Source organism: Mustelus asterias, unplaced genomic scaffold (genome assembly GCF_964213995.1).
Source record: "Mustelus asterias unplaced genomic scaffold, sMusAst1.hap1.1 HAP1_SCAFFOLD_35, whole genome shotgun sequence".
NCBI lineage: Eukaryota > Metazoa > Chordata > Chondrichthyes > Carcharhiniformes > Triakidae > Mustelus > Mustelus asterias.
In genome coordinates this window covers 1,689,200-1,701,536 of record NW_027590117.1, presented here as the reverse complement: position 1 = coordinate 1,701,536, position 12,337 = coordinate 1,689,200, and the positions used below count along the sequence as shown (strand labels likewise).

The following is a 12,337-nucleotide window of genomic DNA, read 5'->3' as shown; positions in this document are numbered from 1 at the left end:
AAGAAAGGTTGAACAAACTTGGAATATTTTCATTGGCGCGTCAGAGGATGAGGGGGGACCTGATAGAGGTTTACAAGATTATGACAGGCTTGGTTGAGTAGATAGTCAGAGCCTTTTTCCCAGTGTCGAAAGGTGACTTACTCAGGGGCACAGGTTGCGAGAAAGAGGGGGAAAGTTTAAAAGAGATGTAAGGGGCAAGTTTTTCACACAGAGGGTGGTGAATGCCTGGAACATGCTGCCGGAGGAAGTAGTGGAAGCAGATTCTATAACGTTCAAGAGGCATCTGGATAGATACATGAATAGGCCGGGAACAGAGGGAAATGGACCACGCAGTGGCATGAAAATATTAGAGAGCTGTAATAATTCTTCGGAGGCAGACGTCCCTTCACCAAAACCCCTTCATTTACAACTCTAACAGCAGTACACAGAGTGCTAACAGTTAGCAGTCTACCTCCGGGGGTGTCAAAGGAACTGACACTCCCGGTTAAGTACAAGGCAAAGACTCCCTGATTGGCCGATCAATTGGATCCTTAGTCAAGGAATTCATACTCCAATAGGCCAACCTCAATGGCCCGATTGAAGTCATTATAAAGAGGCATCTGTGGTGGCACAGACTTGGTAGTCCAGAGGGCCTGTTCCTGTGCTGTTCTTTGTTTAGTCGCTGAAAGGAAGTTCGTAGGTACAGCAGGCAAAAAGAAGGCAAATGTTATGTTGGCCTTGAAAGCAAGATGATTTGTGTATAGGAAAAATGATGTTTTACTGCAATTGTACAGGGCAATGATGAGGCCACATCTGGAGTATTGTGTGCAGTTTTGGTGTCCTTATCTGAGGGAGGATGTCCTTGCTGCAGGGAGAGTGCAGCAAAGGTTTACCAGGTGGATTCCTGGGATGGCAAGTCTGTCATATGAGGAAAGATGAAGTCAGTTAGCATTATGTTCATTGGAACTAAAAGAGAAAACGCTGGAAAATCTCAGCAGGCCTGGCAACATCTGTAAGGAGAGAAAAGAGCTGACATTTCGAGTCCAGATGACATTTTGTCAAAGCTAAAAGGCATAGAAAGTGGGAGATATTTATACTGCAGGGGGAAGGAATGAAAGATGAGTCAAAGCCATAGAAACCAGGGAAAAAGACTGCTAATAGCTGTCCAGAGAGAGAATAAAGGGTGTGAATGTCCAAACGCCAGAGAAGCTTTTATCCTTATGTTCATTGGAGTTTAGAAGATTGAGAGGGTCTCATAGGAACGTATAAAATTCTAACAGGACTAGAAAGCGTAGATTCGGGAAGAATGTTATGGATATTCTTTGTGTAAGGTTAAGGGGAAAACTTTTCGGACTGAGGTGAGGAGAAATGTCTTCACCCAGAGAGTGTGAATCTGTGAAAATCGCTAATGCAGAAAGTAGTTGAGGCCAAAATGTGTGATCATAGAAACCCTACAGTGCAGAAGGAGGCCATTCGGCCCATCGAGTCTGCACCGACCACAATCCCACCCAGGGCCTACCCCCACATATTTTACCCGCTAATCCCTCTAACCTACACATCCCAGGACTCTAAGGGGCAATTTTTTAACCTGGCCAATCAACCTAACCCGCACATCTTTGGACTGTGGGAGGAAACCGGAGCACCCGGAGGAAACCCACGCAGACACGAGGAGAATGTGCAAACTCCACACAGACAGTGACCCGAGCCGGGAATCGAACCCGGGACCCTGGAGCTGTGAAGCAGCAGTGCTAACCACTGTGCTACCGTGCCGTGATGTCAAGAAGGAATTAGATATAGCTCTTGGGGCTAAAGGGATCAAGGCATATGGGTGGAAGGTGGGATCAAGAAAGAGAATTTGATCAACCAGGATCATAATGAATGTCAGAGCAGGCTCGATGGGCCTCATGGCGCCAAATGGCCTCCTTCTGTTTCTATTCGCTGTTTAAAGAGAACAAAGAAAAGTGCAGCAAAAGAATAGGCCGTTCGGCCCTCCAAGCCCGTGCCGAACATGGTGCCCTAAGTAAACTGAAGAAAAAAGCTTCCGCCCTTACTCAGTCCGTATCTCTCTATTCCTTTCCTATTCATGTACCCATCCAGATGCCTGTTTTGACCACCTCCTGTGGCAGCCTGTTCCAGGCACTCACCATTCGCTGCCTGAAAATCCTCCCCCGCACATCTCCCTTAAACTTTCCCCCTCTCACCTTGAACATGTGCCCACTTCCACCCTGGGAGAAAGCCTCTGCCTATTCAACCTGTCTATGCCTCTCACAATTATGAAGACCTCTATCAGGTCACCCTCAACCTCCGTCTTTTCAGTGAAAACAATCCCAGTTTATTCAACCTCTCCTCCTCGCCAACACCCTTGAGATCAGGCAACATCTTTCTCCGTACGAGAGAGAGAGACCAGTCAGTGTGGAACTGAACCCATCCAGAATCATCACCTTCAAGGGAAGAGAGAGAGAAACTAGTGAGTGTGGAGCTGAACCCAATCAAAGTCATTGCCTTCAGGAGAAAGGGAGAGGAACCAGTAGAATGGAACTCAGCCAGAGTCAGCACCTTCAGAGGAGATGCAATAGTGAGTATAGACAGATTAGATGACTGCATTGCTGCAGAGATGGTACAGGAGGGATGGCTTTAGATTCCTGGGGCATTGCGACCATTTTTGGCTGAGCTGGGACCTGTACAAGTTGGGCAGATTACATCTGAACAGGGACGGGACCAACATCCTCCCATGGAGCTTTGTTAGTGCTGTTGGGATGGATTTATACTAAACTGCTAAGGGGATGGAATCCTGACAGGTAGTGATAGGATCTTCTGTTTTGCCAAGTGGTCAGGGGCAGGAGGGAGTGACTGCAGCTGAGGCAGCTAAGAGGAATCAGAGGGCAGCTATGTCAGTTTCTGCAACTGTCCAATAGCTCTGAGGTTCTTGCAGCTTCTTTGGATGAGAGTGGGGGCTGCAGGGTGAATGAGCTGACTGACCTTGGCACTGCAGTACAGCATGCCATTCAAGTATTGGTAGAAGGGGTATAGTGAGGGGAAGTTACACTGTTCTCTGTAGAAAGGAGCGAGAATTCAGATGGCTGTGAGGGAGAATTCAGAGTGTGAATATGAATCTGCAATTAAAAATCTAATTGTCGCTATTCATAAAATCGTATCTGGTTTACAAATGTCCTTTAGGGAAGGAAATCTGCTGGGCAGGAATGTGTTTGAATCATCAAGCCTCGAGGTAACAAAAGCATGGATGAGGGTTTCAGGTATGGGTGAGCTGAGGTATTACAAATAATGTGTGATGTTACACAGCTGGAAATAAGTGATCTTGGTGAAGGAACAGATATGTGGTCAGAATCTCATTTCTGAGTCCAATGAGGTCCCAAAGATTATGAGGGTTTGTTTCAACCTCAGACATTGACCAGTGGGAGAGATGGAGTCAGTGACTGGGAATGGAATTTGTGGTGGGAACTTTGGTCTTCCAAATATTTAATTGGGGGAATTCTCTGCTGAGCCAGTACTGGAGGTCAGAGAAGGAGTCTAATACATTAATAACAGGGGATTGGTTGTGAGATGTGACGGTGAGGTAGAGCTGGGTGTTATCAGCATACACATGAAACCTACCATTGTGTTTTCAGATAATGTCACCAAGGGGTAAGGTCTAGATGAGAAATAGGAGGGAGCCACGGATAGATCCTTGGGGGATTTGGGTGACAACAACACAGGAGTGGGAAGAGAAACCATTGCAGGTGATATTCTGCATATGAGCAGAAAGATAAGAATAGAACCAGATGAGTGCAGTCTTTCCCAACTGAACAATCCCTCCTCATCCTTCTCAACCTATCCATGCCTTTGACATGGTTGACTGCACCATCCTACTCCAATATCTTCCCACTGTCAGGTCATTGTTCACAGCAGATGGAGAGGACACCCGGAGGAAACATAATGAAGAACGGCTGGGCCTCAGTAAACAAGTCTGGAGAAGGCTGGAGTTCTCAATCATCTTCATCCCAGGCGGCAGCTCCTCCATCTCAATGTGTGTGGTGAGATCAGGCCATTCTGCTCAGTCAGGAGCACCCAGACTGACTGTAAGAGATTGAGGTTGTAATTAGAACCAACAATCAGGGAGATCCACTCAATCAAGCCCCACCCAAACACAGAACCAGAGAATCCCTACAGTGCAGGAGGCCATTCGGCCCATCATGTCTGCACCGACCAAATTCCCACCCAAGCCTTATCCCCTTAACCCCACATATTTACCCTGCTAATCCCACTAACACTAGGGTCAATTTAGCATGGCCAATCAACCCAAACCACACATCTTTGGAGTGCGGGAGGAAGCCAGAGCACCCAGAAGAAACCCACGCAGAGACAGGGAGAATGTGCAAACTCCGCACAGACAGTGACCCAGGGCCGGAATTGAACCTGGGTCCCTGGCGCTGTGAGGCAGAAGTGCTAACGACTGTGCCACAGTGCCGTTCCAACAGAGCACCGAAAGATCCCAGTATCTCTCCCTGGCCTATACAGAGTGAAGGGCTCTGACCCAGTGTGGCACTGAGCCCCACACACAGAGCACGGGAAGATCTCAGTCTCTGTGCTGATTGGTCTGACTGCAGGGAATTCGTATAACCGCCACTGCTGAGCCTGGGGAACTGCAGCGTGATGTGGAGATGCCGGCGTTGGACTGGGGTAAACACAGTAAGAAGTTTAACAACACCAGGTTAAAGTCCAACAGGTTTATTTGGTAGCAAAAGCCACACAAGTTAGACGCTTGTGTGGCTTTTGCTACCAAATAAACCTGTTGGACTTTAACCTGGTGTTGTTAAACTTCGAACTGCAGCGTGACATGTTTACACAGGAAACTGCCATTGGAAACCCTGAGCTGAGGATTCACAGCCGGGCGGGACGCGATTCCCGCTGCCGAAACCCTTCATCCACCCGGAGCCCCGCCGCGGGCTCAGGATCCGGGCCCGGGGACTGAAGCCACCTGCCGGACATTTGCTGCCGTTCCGCGCGGTGTCTGATGGGCCCGGGGTAAATCCCCGCCAACGGCCTGTGACCGGCAGCTGGGAAAACCATTCGGAAATTGACGCATCGCGGTTATCCAATGGCCGCTCTGCGCCTACTGAGTGACAGCTACTTTATCCAATTCGTGAGCTCCATCCGCTTGAACTGAGAGAACACATGTCAATGACGCTCACAATTATAACCAATCACAGACCGCGCTGATGGCAAAACACGCCCCTCAATGTTATTGACATCTCTGCCAGCCAATCGCAACGCACTGACCAATCAGCGTCCGTCCCAGTCCAGCGTCATTGCGTCATTCAATTCGATCCGAAGCTGAAACCAATGAGAAATCAGAGAGCTGGAGGCGGAAAGAATCCTTAAAGTGAAACCGCTCACAGAATTATAGTTGTGCAAATATAATTCGGTGATGGCAGTTGAAGGGGCAAAAGTCAGAGGGTGCAAAAGGTGAATCCCGCATGAAAGGAAAGAGGAAATAAATGAACGAGGAGGAAAGCAAGTGAGATGCGTTTAAAGAGGCAATTCCAGACCGAGACCCAGAGAGCTCACTGGTGGAGTGAATCAAGATGTGGAGATGCCGGCGTTGGACTGGGGTAAGCACAGTAAGAAGTCTCACAACACCAGGTTAAAGTCCAACAGGTTTATTTGGTAGCAAATACCATAAGCTTTCGGAGCGTGCTGCTCCTTCGTCAGATGGAGGTGTGAATCAAATCAGGAATGCTCACTAGGCCAGAATCTGAGCAGCTCAGATATCTCAGAGGATTGCTGGGCTGGAGGCGATGAAAGGGAGGAACAGCTGACGACATGGAGGGATTTGGAAACAAGGATAAGAATTTTAAAATTGAGGCATTGGTTAACCACGAGTCAGTGTTTGTCAGTGAGCACAGGGTTGATGCATTAATGGTGTTTGGAGTAAATTCTGATATGAGAAATCAATTAGCAGCTTTCTGGACCCAGCAGCACAATAAGTCAGATCAGAAGTGGACCACATGGCCCCTCAAGCCTGCTCCGCCATTAAATATGACCATGTTTTAGATTCTCAAACCACAGAATATTTGCAATGCACTACAGCCCATTTGACCATCAAGTCTACACTGCCTTATTGAAACAGCATTCTATCTAATCCCACTCCCCCTCCTCACAGCCGCAGAAACCCGGGTTTGGGTCTGGCCTTTGGTGACTGTGCAAAATCAGCACCTTCTCCCCGTGGGTTTCCTGGGTGCTCTCGTTTACTCCCGTGGTTCAACTATGTGCAGGTCAGGTGGATTGGCCATGTTAAATGTTCCTATAGTGTCCAAAGTTGTGTACATTAGGCATTGAATCCGTACAATTTTGACACTTACTTTGAAATTGTGCACCTGGTTCTTGATCAACACTTGACGGGAACATGAAAACCTCTATCATAGAATCCCTAAAGTGCAGAAGGTGGACATTCGTCCCATTGAGTCTGCACTGATTCTCTGACCTATTCACGCAACCTCACATATTTACCTTGTTAACCTTCCTAATCTCAATATACTAGGAACATAAGGGGAAATTTAGCACGGTAAACCCACTTACCCTATCAATGGAGTGTGTGTGTGGCGGGAGGGGGGGTGGTTGCAAGAGCACCCGGAGGAAAACCATGTGGACACAGAGAAAATGTGGAAATTATGAACAGTCACCCAAGGCCTGAATTAAACTGGATCCCTGTCAGTGTGCGGCAGCAGTGCTAACTACTGTGCCACTCTTCTTTCTCTTATAAAAGATTATAAGACAGAGGAGCAGAATTAGGCCACTCTGCCCATCGAACCTGCTGCACCATTCAATCATATATTTTTCTCATTCCCATTCTCCTGTCTTTTCCCCATAACCCCTGATCCCCTTATTAATCAAGAACCTATCTACCTATGTCTTAAAAAACACTCAACCACCTCGCTCCCAAATCCTTCGGCGGCAAAGAGTTCCACAGATTCTCCACTTTCTCGCTGAAGAAATTCCTCCTAATTTCTGTTTTAAAGGATCGTCCCTTTAGCCTGAGGTTGTGTCCTCTGGTTCTAGTTTTTCCTACTCGTGGAAACATCCTCTCCATGTCCACTCTATCCAGACCTCGCAGTATCCTGTAAGTTTCAATAAGATCCCCCCTCTTCCTTCTAAACTCCAATGAGTACAGACCCAAGAGTCCTCAACCGTTCCTCATACTCTTCATTCCGGGGGTCATTCTTGTGAGCCTCCACTTTCCAAGGCCAGCACATCCTTCCTTAGATACGGGCCCCAAACTGCTCACAATACTCCAAATGGGGTCTGACCAGAGCTTTTGCCAGCCTCTGAAGTACATCCCTGCTCTTGTATTCTTGCCCTCTCGACATTACATTTGCCCTCCTAAATGCCGACTGCACATGCACATTAACATCAGGAGAATCTTGAACTCGGACTCCCTTTGTGTTCCTGATTTCATAAGCATTTCCCCATTTAGAAAATAGTCTATGCTTCCATTCCTCATTCCAAAGTGCATAACCTCACAGTTTTCCACATTGTATTCCATCTGCCACTTCTCTGCTCACTCTCCTAGCCTGTCCAAGTCCTTCTGCAGTCCCCCCACCCCGACCTCCCCCTTGCTTCCTCAATGCTACCTGTCCCCCTACAGGTCTTCTCATACTTCTTTGCCTCATGAAAAATACCCGACTTCTCAAATCTACCTTCATAGCTACAGATCTTTATCAATAGAATCATTCATTTGAATCTCCTTTGCACTCTCTCCAATGTCTTCACAACCTTCTTCAATTGTGGTGCTCAGCACTGGACTCAGTGCTCCAGGTGAGGCCTGTCTAGTGTATTTTAAAGCTCAACTTGACCTTCTTATTCATGTATTCAATCCTCCAATAAAAGGTAGGATGCCATTTGCTTTATTACCTGCTCTCTCAACATGCCCAGCCAACTTCAATTACTTTTGTACTTAGAAACTGAGATCCCGTTGTTCCTACATTTCCTTAAGAGTTTCTCCCTTTATTTCTCCACTCTCAAAATGAATCAACTCACACTTCTCTGCATTGAACTTCATCTAATTAGGTGCATTGACGCGAACAGATGCTGGAATATGGAGACTGGGGGAATTTCACTGTAACTTCATTGCAGTATTTATTAGTCAAAATCCTGACTTATGACTAATATCTAAACTCTATTTAAAGTTTACTTTACTTTACATTTACTTTATCTGCCGCTCGTCTGCCCAGAGGACAGGAATGGAAGCATTGCCTCAGCATTTACACATTGTTTTGAGCTCCAGGGTCTGTCAACTTAATTCACTCAGCCTCTCCTCACTGAACAACCTCTTCCTTCCGGGGGACAATCTAGTGAACCTTCTCTGTACCGCCTGCAATACAAGTCTATCCCTTCTCAAATGTGGAGACCATAGCTGTACACAGTATTGCAGATGTGGTCTCAATAAAATCCTGGACAATTGCAGCAATACACCTTTCTTCATCTACTCCAATCCACTTGCAATAAAAACAAACATGCCATTTGCTTTTCTAACAGCTTTAATGAATAATCCCGATTGTGCTCCGAATGCCCTTCAACATTTTAAAATCTGTCACATTTCAGCCTCTCTTCAACTCTGAAGAAGAGTCATACAGACTCGAAGTATTCACTCTGTTTCTCTCTCCGTAGATGCTGCCAAACCTGCTGAGGTTTCGAGCATTTTCTGTTTTTAATTCAGATTTCGTCTCCCTGCCATTCTCACCTTTTAGGCACATATTTGTTCTTTTTTTCACTCTCCCATTAGACTTATGACTCCCCCAGCTCTGTTGCCATATAATCATTGCTGCACTTCTCCTTGTTTAGAAACGACAAGAGAACAATTCAAATTCGATTCAGTGATGAGTGATGAATGAGAAATTATGTGATAGAAAATGAACATCTCCACCTTCTCCCTGTAACCCTGCACATTCTTCCTTTTCAGGTAACAGTCTGATTCCTGTTGAACTCTTCAATCGAATCTGCCTCCACCACACTCTCTGGCAGTGCATTCCACACATTAAGCACTCGCTGTGTGAAAAATGTTTTCCTCGTATTCCTATTCCTTCCTTTGCTAATGATGCTGAATCTGTTCTCTCTCATTCTTCATCATCCCACGAGTGGGAACAGTTTGTCCCTATCCACTCTGTCCAGACGTCTCATGATATTTAATACCTGTAAGTGGAATCCCTCATGGGGTGGTAAGATTTTCAAAGCAGTCGACATTAAGGCATTGATAAAACTACCAGCATTCAGTTAAATGAATTGTTAAATATGTTAATGAACTAACAAGAAGCAATTTACAAATATGAGATGCAGTAATTGACTCAAACGACTGATTATGATTGTAAAACACATTTGCTGATATTTTGAATGGATTATTATTGACTTTAAGGATGTTATCAGTTAGCAGTAAACCAGTCCAGATGACCCTTTGTCAAAGGATCATCTGGACTCGAGAGATGAGCTCATTGTATTCCTTAGAAATGCTGCCAGACCTGCAGAGATTTTCCAGCATTTTCTCGTTTGGTTTGAGATTACAGCATCCGTAGTAATTTGCTTTTATTTTAGAGTTGTACTGTTGCACCACATTTAGAGTTATAGGATTGAGAAACCTCACGAATGAAATGGATTCGAAAATTTGGAACTGTTTTCCTTTTACTTTTCATTGTCTCTCTATCATCTTCCTATCAGAATGAATCACTTCATAATTCTCAGCTTTGAATTTCATCTGCAACTTGTCCACTCATTCTGTCAACTTGTCGATGTCCTTTTTGAAGTTTTACACTATCCTCCTCATAGGTCACAATGGTTCCAACTTTCAGATCATCCACAAATTCTGAAATTGTGCCCTGTCCACCATTACCTCAGTCACTGATATATCCTGGTGCATGTTCACAGTATCTACCGCTTGTGTGCGGATCAATGTGATTTGCTGCAGTTTGAGGGTGAAAACAGAAGCCAATGTAAATGCCTGCACATTCCACGTCAGAGTTGCAGAATTACTGTCAATTGGTTTTGTTATCATCGCTTACAGAAAGTAGCAGAGGATAGCCTCGATGCTGTAACCTCTGAATTATCAGTCCAGCACGCTTCCGCTGCGCCACTTTGCTCTGGCAAAGCTAGCTCTCCCCTGCTGCCTATCAATGTAGTCATTCAGGTATTCACTTCCACATTCTTGTTTAACACCAGCACGATTGTCAGGGAGGTTCCGTCTGCCCACACAATTCCACTGCAGAACACCAAGAATGCAATGGACAGAGAAAGACACGCACAGAAGCAGCAAAACAGACTGTTTGGACACGTGTAACGACAGACAAAGGTGGCGGAAACCGGCAAGACACGGAATTGATCACTGATGTTTTAAATTAATTTTCTGTTGCAAATATATGTTTGTAAAAACATTTCCTGCTGTGTAGCTGTCCTCTCTGCTGTTCAAAGATGTTCACTGTTGGTTGTGCAAAGTGTTTCACTGTTTATAAATATATTTCCTGGTGTCCTCTATGATGTAGAGGGTTACAGCATGGAAACAGGCCCTTCGGCCCAAAGTGTCCATGCCGCCCAGTTTTTTTTTACCTCAGAGCTATTCCCAATTACCCGCGTTTGGCCAATATCCCTCCAGACCAATCTTACCCAGGTAACTGTCTCAAATGTTCTTGAGAGTTTTTTTTCTGCTGTTGTGTAAAATGCTTCCCTGTTGTTGTGTTTCCGGCTCTGTAAATATTTGTTTCTTCTGTTCTGTTAGTATGTCCCCTTCTCTTGTAAACGTTCTCCCTGTTGTGTGAGAAGATTCTCCGTGAAGGTGTTTTTGTTAGTAAATCGTTGCGTGTTGTGTTAAGATGTTCCCTCTTCTTGTGTAAAACTCTGATTGCATATAAAAGTGACTAATGACAGATCGAGGTTTTTTTGCGGGAAAGAGAAGCTGAATACCTGTTTTCTCCACGTGAAAGTCACAAGTGCTATGCAGTTGGCGCACCATCACTATGAACATGAATAGCAGAGGATGGTTTCGATCCATCGACCTCTGGGTTATGGGCCCAGCACGCTTCCGCTGCGCCACTCTGCTCCGGCAAAAGTTGTCTCTGTAACAAGACAGACTTTCACTCCTACATCGTTTAACAGGAACACCAGTGTGAGGAGGCATCACTGCATCACACCGAGAATACAATAGACAGAGAAAAACACGCAATAGCAGCAAGAGACTGCTCGGACACATGTAACGACAGACAAAGGTGCTGGGAAAACGGCAAGACAAGGAATTGCAGAATCGATCATTGATTTTTAAAGGAATTTTCTGTTGCAAATACATGTTTGTAAAAATATTTCCTGCTGTGCAACTGTGCTCTATGTTGTTGAGAGGTGTTTTCTGCTGCTGTGTAAAATGTCTCCCTGATGCTATAAACGTGTTTCCGGCTGTGTCAATTTGATCCATCTGGTGTCAATATTTCTTTAATATTCTGTTAATATATGCCCTGTAAACGTGTTCCCTGTTGTGTCAAAATGTTCTCCGTGAAGATGTTTTCTGTTCAGCAAAAGTTACTTATCTGGTCTCATGATGTTCCATATTGGGTTAAAATGTTGCATGTTGTGTTAAGATCTTCTCTGTTCTTGTATAAAACTCTGGTTAAACTGCAACTGGATAATGATCGCCCAATTTCGACTGTCTTTTACCCTCTGTTAGCGAATGTGATTGGGGAATTCATATTGTATCCAATACATGCATGTGAGTGAGATTTGTTCTGTATCTGTCCGTCTCCGGTTGTAGTTGCGAGTTTTTATTTATTCATTTCGAGAGGTGCGCATCACTGACGAGGCCAGCATTCATTGCCAATCTCTAACTGACCTTACGAAGGTGGTGGTTTGCTGGTTTCTTGAACTGCTGAGTCCCTGAGGTGTCGGTACAGCCACAGTGCTGTTAGTCCAACAGTGTTTCAGGATTTTGCCACTGCGACAGTGAAGGAGCCGCGGTGTATTTCCAAGTTAGGACGGTGAGTGGACTGGGGGCGGGCGGGCAGGCGGGGGGGGGGGGGGAGGGGGGGCGGGGGGCGGGGGAGGGGGGGCGGGGGGTGGGGGAGGGGGGGGCGGGGGGTGGGGAGGGGGGCGGGGGAGGGCGGGGGGAGGGGGGGGGGGGGCGGGAGGCGGAGGAGATTGCAGTGCTGGTGCCCGCATGTATCTGCTGCCGCTGTCCTTCGAGATGGTAGAGGTGGTGGATTTGTGGGTGCAGTCTGGGAAGAGTAGATGAAAAAATATTGTTTCCATTGCCAGAGGAGAGAAGGATGGGTTTTAATGTGCAGAGTATTTAGGACCTGGAATGCACTGCCTGAGAGTGTGGCAGAGGCAGCATCAA

General features: G+C 46.0%; 1 protein-coding gene and 1 non-coding gene across 2 annotated transcripts in view; both read right to left on the bottom strand.

Annotated features, from left to right (window-relative positions):
- LOC144482281 (uncharacterized) overlaps positions 1-12,337 on the bottom strand; it is a 319,714-nt gene that overhangs the window by 155,087 nt on the left and 152,290 nt on the right. The gene's annotated exons all lie outside the window — the stretch shown is intronic.
- On the bottom strand, positions 10,985-11,056 carry trnam-cau (transfer RNA methionine (anticodon CAU)). Its single transcript has one exon. It is a non-coding gene; the product is annotated as a tRNA-Met (tRNA).